The 10,684-nt window shown below is 38.5% G+C and overlaps 1 pseudogene; it reads left to right on the forward strand.

The window, feature by feature from the left end:
- Positions 1 to 10,073, forward strand: LOC146897561 (F-box only protein 8-like; annotated as a pseudogene).
- Positions 10,074 to 10,684: the final 611 nt, after the last annotated feature.

Below are 10,684 nucleotides of genomic sequence, written 5' to 3' on the forward strand. Positions count from 1 at the left end.
CATCATATCACATTGCAATCCAAAGTCGCCTTGATCATATTGCCGTTGTGAGTTTTGTAGGCAAATTCATCTTCAGCACTTGCCAATTGCCATTTGAGAAGATGGTGAAATCCATAGATCATGTTACGAATGAAAAGGTTAGCAATCATATTCCTCGTGATCTTGAATTTTTTATTGTGTCTAAATTGCCACTTAAATCTTTGAAACGGTTTAGTTGTGTACAGAAATCATGGTGTAACACCCACGTCGTGGCTTTCGATATCCCGCTAGGTGGATACGAAAGGTTCCCGACCTAAGGGGAACGGTTTAAGCCGCAAGGGACCCCCACGACAATAGTAGGAACCGAAACACATCGGAATGAGAGGGATCCGGAGGCCGTGTAGGTATGGGACTACATGGTTGAAGGAAGGCTTATAAGAATTGTTAGGTACTACCCATATCAACAAGATGCATCTTCTTTTCGGGAGCTCAATCCATAGGAATTCCACAGTTAAACGTGCTTGGCTTGGAGTAGTACTAGGATGGGTGACCTACCGGGAAGTTTCCCGGTAAGCATGTGAGTGAGGACAAAGCATGCTGAAAAGACTCGTGTTGGTTTGTGGGGTTAGTCGGCAATCCTGTAATGGGGGTAGAGTGTAACATCCCGCTCTTTACCTAATGGAATTTTATCTGACTAACGTATCAGAGGACTAAAATTCATGGAAAACAAGTATGGTGAAGAATGTTATGTACGGCGGAGGATATTACTAAGTGATATTAATAAGGTATGGACTTATGTAACAGAGTCAAGCTAAGCACGTTTAAGGCAGGGGCAATTGGGTAATTGCTCGGGAAAGGATATTTATTTGGTGTTGAACCAAAATATCTCATTTCCCCATTTCACTTCTCTCTCTAGGTTAAGAGAAGAGAATTTTCTCCTCCCTCTCTCTCTACAAGGCCGCCCCATCTCTCCCTTCCTAGGCCATCAAATCTTCCCAAAATCATGCAATTGGTGATCAAGCAAGGATCATAGAAGCTTCAAGGGCAAGAAACAACAAAAGGAAAGGATTGAACTTTGATTTTGGGCTAGGGTTTCAACTTGGGGAAAGCTTGGAACTTGAGAATCACAAGAAATAAGCTAGGTGAGTTCTTAGATAGAACCCACCATTGGGATTATGTGTTTAATTGCAAGCAAAACATGAATTATGTTAAGATTAGGAATTATGAGAATTTTTATTCCCTTGCCTTGATCTTGCTTTGTACATGTTAATATGGCTATGAAAGATGTTTTATATTGTATATGTATGTTGCTGGATGTTTTGGTGCATTGCAGGAATGATTAGGATGAGTTTTGGGTCAAAAATAGCAAAATTTGTACCACAGACCCGAGGAACCACGCTATTAGCGAAATTTACGCTAATAGCGAAATTCCTCAGCAAGGGCTACGCCCCAGCTGCGCCAATAGCGTGGCTCTCTGGACTTGGCCAACTTGCTTTGGCCTGTTGGCCCAGTTCAGGGTCCGTGGTGCATTCCGACGCTTTTCTTTCAACGTTTTATGACTTTGTAACCCCAAAACAACATCGAATCAATGCACATAACATCAAGCAATCATTGAATCAAGAATCATGGTAATCTTAACATGTACATCAAGAGAGGCACAAGAGAGTTAAGCCGATTTATTCGGGTAGTAAGCACTAAGAAAGGGAAGAACTAGAGCCTCGACATAGTAGTCGAGAACTAGCAAGTTTAGCATGAAATCCCTAAGTATGTAAGACGCGAAGTGTAATCTCTTCGCATATGATCTTGTATGATTAGCTAGCACATTAAGCCAGGGATTGATTAGTTAATCTCTCCACTAAGAATAAGAACAAGTATAAGTTTACCGCTAACCGGATCGACTCAAGGGTCCGAGGTAATAAGCAAGCAAGTATTATTATGTTTATGTATACGTATGACAAGACTATGACTTAATAAGTAGGTGGCATGTCTCTTGCTATCCACATCAGGGGGATACAAGAGGTTCTCGATCTAAGGGGAACGATTCAAGCCGTAAGGGACCCGCATGTCACCGAGTAAACAAGACGTAGGTGCTCGTGTCTCTTGTTATCCACGCCAGGGGGATACGGGAGGTTCTCGACCTAAGGGGAACGGTTCGAGCCGCAAGGGACCCGCACGACACCGAGGGAGTCCGATGTACGTACATCGGTCATGTATGGGATTGATCTCGGGGTTACTCCACCCGGGACTATCCGTAAAATGAATCAAGATAATATTGTTTGTTCAACGCTAACCTAATGAATGAACTTAAGTACGTTTATGTATGTTATGATTACGATTTTATGTACGACTAAGATTATGATCAAGTAAGAATCCATGCACGTTTATGTTTAAGAACAAGAGCACTAGATGCTACATGATAAGTACAACGCATGGAATAGAGCAAGTAAAGAACATGATACCGATGACGATCTTAGGTTTCCCCTAATCGTCCGGTTTAGTATCGTGTCATGATTATGTTATGTTTAGGCCTCGATACACAGAGTGTATTCTTGGCAATGCGGTTCTAGATTCCCCCTCGACCGCCATGACACGTATAGGAAGTGAAACCTATAACAAGTGAGATAAGATTACGACGGCTCTAGTATGCACTACCGTCTAAGTATGCAAGTCGCCACACACGTATAATCAACCGTCAGGTTGTAATGTAGACACGTGGTGACCGTAGGTTTCCCCTTGAGGTTGCCTATAGCCTAGGATTTAGGGGAACTCACTGAGACCTTATGTCTCATCCCAATCCTTATTTGTTTCAGATAAGCAGGATGTTATGCAAGCTTGAAGACGGATGGATTTATCAGCAAGAGCTCGTTCGTACCCCAAGCATGAAGATTATGGATCTCAAGGATGTATTTATGTTTAATTAAGTTAAGATATGATGTAATGTTATTGTACGAACGCGTTAAGTAGTATATAAATCCATTCGAAGTTTTTATGTTGTAAATTTTTAATGTATCCAGTACTAATATTAACACACGTGCTAGACTTTCTAGATACGTCTGGTGTGGGTGTTACAATTGGTATCAGAGCAGGTCGATTCAGACCGTGCCTTGGGTCATTAAATTACAACTAACGTAGTGGGACCATTGGGTTCCGGGTAAATGTTCTAGTTGTTGTTGTTAGTTGAGCCTGATCAACTCAATTTAGCATTCGACGATTAGAATAGATGCCTGAGAGCTGAATAGGACCCAGGAGGAACGAAGTATGTGACGAAGAAGTTTAATTGTGCCAAAAGGTGGCCGGTGAACTAATCAAGTAGAAGTGTGAATCCTCCGGGAATGTAAGGTATGTTAAGAAGGGACGTTCCAACAATGTCGGGCAAGATGATAGTGATACTCCATGTACCCGTAAGTGAATAAATTGGATATATATTAGGCATGACCGGAAGCTTCGGTAAGAGATGTTGGAACGGATTTATGATATTCTGAAATGTCATAACAAGGCTACAAGTTAGTAAGAGGTCAACATATGTTAACGGAGTCAGCGGGCTCTCAGGAATGGCATTATATGCATGAAGTTAAGTATATGTATGTTGGAAGTTGCATAAGTAGCAACATAATGAATTAAGCCGTTATTAGCGGATGAAGTTAAGGTTTATGAGGAAATTTTATGTTAAGAGACATGATGACAAGATATTAGTTTCTGATGTGTCGGGAATTGAATTGATTGATGTTAATGCTTGCCATGCAAAAGTTATAGAAATGTTTTTAAGACGTTTGGAAGGAATGATGTGCACTAGAGTACTTGAGGAAGTAAGATTTATATGTAAAATCCGATTTTTAGAAAACTGAGTTATGAAGTAAGAAGTTAAAACGGTGCAAAGTTATAAGAAATCACACGATTCTCGGATTATGTGGAATTATGATGTATTTCTCGACCTATGTTTTGCTTAACGGAAATGCTAGTGCTCAATATGATATTGGATCATAAAGTTTAAATAATTTTAGAAAAGATTTACGCGTATGGGTGATTGAAATTGACATTTTAAAAAAAAAAAAAAAAAAATTTCACGAGATTTTTCTAGGAACCGAGTTGCATCGACACTCGTAGAACGGGCTAGACTTATTAGAGTCTAGGTTTGATGACACGTATGTGTTATCAACTCGTTCTATGATTTTAGAGCAACGGTCGGGGGCCTAAACTCAATATATTTATAAAGTAGAAATCATCAACGTCAATGACCCGTGCGCTAGTTTACGAAGTTTTCTTTAAAAGAAAAATCAACGAGCAAGCATTGGTATGATTAAGCAAAATATAGCATGCGAGAATGCAAAGGTTAATGTTTAAGAAAGGTATGTTCAAGCGTTAGAGGAATTGTTAAAGGAATTCGAGTTTCCTCGAAAACAAGTTCAAGTATGATATGTATGGTAATTGTAACCAGCAAGAACATAAGGTTTACCCCCAAGTCAAGTATTATGAGCATAAGATAAAATATCATGAGTTTTGAATTTATAAGACAAGTGTAAGGTTGTGACGGTGTTTGCAACATGGAAGGTCTTGAGAATAGTTCAAGAAATAAGTATTCAAGTAGTAAGCATGAATTGAAGTCTTAATTGCTCTAACGGGTTAGAGTATTAGTTTAAGCCAACCGGTGGGAATCAGAGTAGCGTCATGGGAGTTTTAGTATGTATGAAGCTTTGTGAAGAATAAGATTGTTTAAGATGTTTATATGTTATGCCTTGCATTTTCCTTGTCTGTTATGTTCACCGGTTGTCTGGAGTTGAAACAGGTCCAAACATGAGAGTTTAACAAGAAGTTTCGAACAAAATTGCAGAAACCATTCAAGAACTACGCTATTAGCTTGTCTTACGCTAATAGCGAAATTTGCAGCATCTTCCAGAGGCTTACGCTAATAGCGAAATTCTGGCATGGCTGGAAATTTTCTGCGCTATTAGCGTAGCTTGCGGGAAGTGTGAACTTTTCTGCATTTTTAAAACAACCTTTTATGCTCTAATCTTGTTACTTTGATTGGTTCTTAATGGAACATCTTTAATCCAATTGTTTTCATTTTCAAATTTCTTTAACAAATCAAAGAGAACTCTCTTATGCTTGAACATGTATCAAGTAACCCTAGGCTTCCTTGTTTGAATAATAATGGGAAGGTAAATGTCACAATCAACTTTATGTATTTACCAAGAACTCTAGAAAAGGGTATTAATGCTCAAGCGATAACCTGATGAGATGATATGGAGAATCAAGTTTAGTGTTCTGAAGAAGAGGAATAAGTTTACGTTAAGAAGTCCAAGGATTTCCTATGGACATGTAAGCAGTATAGTAAGTATGTTATTATGAAAGGAGATGCCACTCTCGAGTTGGTGCAATGAGAATCATACTCTCGTATGCAATACTTGTTGAGTGAAAACGATGCTTGTTAAAATGAGTTAAGTCATGATTTTAAAACTTTTAAAGCTAAGTTTGGTATTATGGAACTTGGAAACAATGTTTTTATTTAAACTCATGAAGATGTACATTTTTGAAACTGATGAGATACGTAGTAAGTGGACTCACTTAAGACGTACAACCTTCAGGACCAACTTGTTATGGACAAGTTTGGGCGAGTTGTTAAACCTTTTTCAAAATATAGAAACTCGTCCGGTGGTTCTGTGGTTCCATTACACAATCAGTTTTGGAAATGATAAAATCTTTTCCAATCATGAAACTATATGTTCCAAGAACCTGAATACCAGAATTTAAGAAAAAAAAAAAATTTCTTTAAAGAAAGATTTTAGAACACGTATCGTTATCGTTTAACAAGAAGTGGCATTTGAAAGTATATACATGTTATGGAAACGGCCATGTTTGTATGAAGCCAATATCATGTAGGATACACAGAAGTGTATTAAAAGTATATGATGTATGTGCAAGTGGATGTGCTAGTAAGTTTCAAGAGTATATGAACCATGATGTTAATTAATAGATTATCAGATGTAGTGAGAGTTGATTTTACTTTTTCATGTCAAGCTATGTAAGTTACCCCTCAGTACGGGTGATAAGATGCAATGAGATTGCAATGAGATCGAAGATTTCCTAAGACTCAGAAAGGGGTAAGTGATTCGTGGAATCATCTTTTTGAGTAATACAAGTAAGAAGCATGTATCTCAAGGTACAGTAAGATTATGTATTCATGATAAGTTATATGTATGAAAGATATTTTATATTGCAAGTAAGCACTGCAGGGCAAACCTGGTATCCGATAGGATTCCAGTTAAAAGGCAAATCCTGAGTGTTCATGTTTACGATAAGATACCCTTATGAATGGTTTATGTCAATCGGGTGATATTCGAGATCGAGAAAATGAATTTATGTATAGCAAGGTAAGTTCTAAGTTATGGTATGCTAGAATAACTCTAAGTTTGAGTAATATGAAGATCAAGAAGACTGTGTTCAATTGCATGTGGGTTAAGGAATAAGATGATGACATGATACGACGAACTCTATGAATGAGTGTGTATAGAATATGTATGGCTCAGACCATGGATGATAAGTTTTTGTCATGAGGATTGGTAATCGATCTTTAAATTTCGAGGACGAAATTTTTTTAAGGGGGGTAGAGTGTAACATCCCGCTCTTTACCTAATGGAATTTTATCTGACTAACGTATCAGAGGACTAAAATTCATGGAAAACAAGTATGGTGAAGAATGTTATGTACGGCGGAGGATATTACTAAGTGATATTAATAAGGTATGGACTTATGTAACAGAGTCAAGCTAAGCACGTTTAAGGCAGGGGCAATTGGGTAATTGCTCGGGAAAGGATATTTATTTGGTGTTGAACCAAAATATCTCATTTCCCCATTTCACTTCTCTCTCTAGGTTAAGAGAAGAGAATTTTCTCCTCCCTCTCTCTCTACAAGGCCGCCCCATCTCTCCCTTCCTAGGCCATCAAATCTTCCCAAAATCATGCAATTGGTGATCAAGCAAGGATCATAGAAGCTTCAAGGGCAAGAAACAACAAAAGGAAAGGATTGAACTTTGATTTTGGGCTAGGGTTTCAACTTGGGGAAAGCTTGGAACTTGAGAATCACAAGAAATAAGCTAGGTGAGTTCTTAGATAGAACCCACCATTGGGATTATGTGTTTAATTGCAAGCAAAACATGAATTATGTTAAGATTAGGAATTATGAGAATTTTATTCCCTTGCCTTGATCTTGCTTTGTACATGTTAATATGGCTATGAAAGATGTTTTATATTGTATATGTATGTTGCTGGATGTTTTGGTGCATTGCAGGAATGATTAGGATGAGTTTTGGGTCAAAAATAGCAAAATTTGTACCACAGACCCGAGGAACCACGCTATTAGCGAAATTTACGCTAATAGCGAAATTCCTCAGCAAGGGCTACGCCCCAGCTGCGCCAATAGCGTGGCTCTCTGGACTTGGCCAACTTGCTTTGGCCTGTTGGCCCAGTTCAGGGTCCGTGGTGCATTCCGACGCTTTTCTTTCAACGTTTTATGACTTTGTAACCCCAAAACAACATCGAATCAATGCACATAACATCAAGCAATCATTGAATCAAGAATCATGGTAATCTTAACATGTACATCAAGAGAGGCACAAGAGAGTTAAGCCGATTTATTCGGGTAGTAAGCACTAAGAAAGGGAAGAACTAGAGCCTCGACATAGTAGTCGAGAACTAGCAAGTTTAGCATGAAATCCCTAAGTATGTAAGACGCGAAGTGTAATCTCTTCGCATATGATCTTGTATGATTAGCTAGCACATTAAGCCAGGGATTGATTAGTTAATCTCTCCACTAAGAATAAGAACAAGTATAAGTTTACCGCTAACCGGATCGACTCAAGGGTCCGAGGTAATAAGCAAGCAAGTATTATTATGTTTATGTATACGTATGACAAGACTATGACTTAATAAGTAGGTGGCATGTCTCTTGCTATCCACATCAGGGGGATACAAGAGGTTCTCGATCTAAGGGGAACGATGCAAGCCGTAAGGGACCCGCATGTCACCGAGTAAACAAGACGTAGGTGCTCGTGTCTCTTGTTATCCACGCCAGGGGGATACGGGAGGTTCTCGACCTAAGGGGAACGGTTCAAGCCGCAAGGGACCCGCACGACACCGAGGGAGTCCGATGTACGTACATCGGTCATGTATGGGATTGATCTCGGGGTTACTCCACCCGGGACTATCCGTAAAATGAATCAAGATAATATTGTTTGTTCAACGCTAACCTAATGAATGAACTTAAGTACGTTTATGTATGTTATGATTACGATTTTATGTACGACTAAGATTATGATCAAGTAAGAATCCATGCACGTTTATGTTTAAGAACAAGAGCACTAGATGCTACATGATAAGTACAACGCATGGAATAGAGCAAGTAAAGAACATGATACCGATGACGATCTTAGGTTTCCCCTAATCGTCCGGTTTAGTATCGTGTCATGATTATGTTATGTTTAGGCCTCGATACACAGAGTGTATTCTTGGCAATGCGGTTCTAGATTCCCCCTCGACCGCCATGACACGTATAGGAAGTGAAACCTATAACAAGTGAGATAAGATTACGACGGCTCTAGTATGCACTACCGTCTAAGTATGCAAGTCCCCACACACGTATAATCAACCGTCAGGTTGTAATGTAGACACGTGGTGACCGTAGGTTTCCCCTTGAGGTTGCCTATAGCCTAGGATTTAGGGGAACTCACTGAGACCTTATGTCTCATCCCAATCCTTATTTGTTTCAGATAAGCAGGATGTTATGCAAGCTTGAAGACGGATGGATTTATCAGCAAGAGCTCGTTCGTACCCGAAGCATGAAGATTATGGATCTCAAGGATGTATTTATGTTTAATTAAGTTAAGATATGATGTAATGTTATTGTACGAACGCGTTAAGTAGTATATAAATCCATTCGAAGTTTTTATGTTGTAAATTTTTAATATATCCAGTACTAATATTAACACACGTGCTAGACTTTCTAGATACGTCTGGTGTGGGTGTTACACATGGTCACTCTTATTTCAAAACTCTAATTTCATGAACATGTACCGCAACCATTTCATATCTAGTAATCATTCTTCTCATGAGGAGGATGGTTCATGTCTCCTCCTACAACAAACTCTGTCAAATTTTCCTAATCACCATGTGTTATACTTGCTTTCTGGTGAGACTTTTGAGAATAAGGTCAAATTAGATTGGCCACCTCCATTTCAAGAGAATGACCAATCTGTTTTTATTTTGGGTCCGGTTATTAACGGCATTGTTTGTCTCTACCAAGGACGTACACCTAATGTTGTATTATGGAACCCAACTACCAACAAATTGAATGTCCTTCCTCATAGCTCTACTGAGTCCCCAGTACTTTAAGAGCTAGAATATATTCATTTTCATGGATTTGGGTATGACCATGTTAAGGATGACTACAAGGTGATTCGATATGCATCTTATAGTCTAGATGCACCTAATATTGAAAATTATTTGGAAGTTGGGCAAGTCTGGGTGTCATGTCGTTACATATGGGAGATATACAGTCTAAAAAATAACTCTTGGAGGAAAATTGATCTGGATATGCCTCAATGTTATGGGACTACTGTAGGTGCCTTTGTGTATTTGAATGGAGTTTGTCATTGGTATAATGATGATACATATGAGCCATTATTGGTGTCATTTGACTTATGCGATGAAGTGTTTTGTACTACATCGATGCTTTCTGATCTGGATGATAATTCTGATTTTGTATGTGTGCTGAGATACTTGATGGTATTAAATCAGTCCATTGGTTTGATCTCAAATTATTTTGAGACAACTACTTTTCAAATATCAATTTTGGGTGAACTCGGTGTGAAGGAATCTTGGACTAAACTCTTCATTCTTGGACCCTTACTTGACATTGAACATCCTATTGGAGAGGGAAGTAATGGCGATTTATTCTTTAGAAGAAAAAATGATGAACTAGTCCGCTTTAATTTGAATACCCAGATGATTGAGGAGCTTGGTGTTAAAGGGGAAGCGTATTATTGTCAGGTAGTCATTTACAAGGAAAATCTTCTTCTTCTTGAGGAATAAATGATTGATTAGTTTTCTTTTTAATATAGAGATTTCACCCTAGAGGTTTATGCAAGTGGCTTTTAGAATTTTACCATGTAATACAAATTTGCTTGTCAATTGCGCATACCAAAATTTGGTGGTTGTTTTTCCTGGGGTTGCTTGTGGGGTGGGGTGGGGTGGGGTTGTATCTCCTTCCTCCTTGGTGTGGCTTTCAGGCTTTCCGGTTGTTTTTTTGTGCCTGCAGGTGGTTGCCATTCCTAGCTCTCGGTTCGTTGGTGTTTTTTGTTTTTGTTTTACTGTTTCTTTTGATCTTTTAGGGTAGGTGTGGGTGCGCTTCCGTCCTCGTTCGTGGGGTTTTCGGATGCACCTTTGGTGTTTGTTTTCTGGAGCGTCCTTGGACTGCCCTTCTGGTGTATTGTGTATCCTCTCTTTTTTCTTTATATATATATATATATATATATATATATATATATATATATATATATATATATATATATATATATATATATATATATATATTTGCCATTCAAAAAAAAAATTGCGCATACCAAAATTTGTATCAAATATATGACAAGTTAAAAACCTATTAATAATATCAATCTTGCAAACTGTTTGTCTCTTTTTTGTTTTTGCGTAAGTTT

Source organism: Medicago sativa, chromosome 8 (assembly GCF_051527215.1).
Source record: "Medicago sativa cultivar Bolivia chromosome 8, Bolivia_mono, whole genome shotgun sequence".
Classification (NCBI taxonomy): Eukaryota; Viridiplantae; Streptophyta; class Magnoliopsida; order Fabales; family Fabaceae; genus Medicago; species Medicago sativa.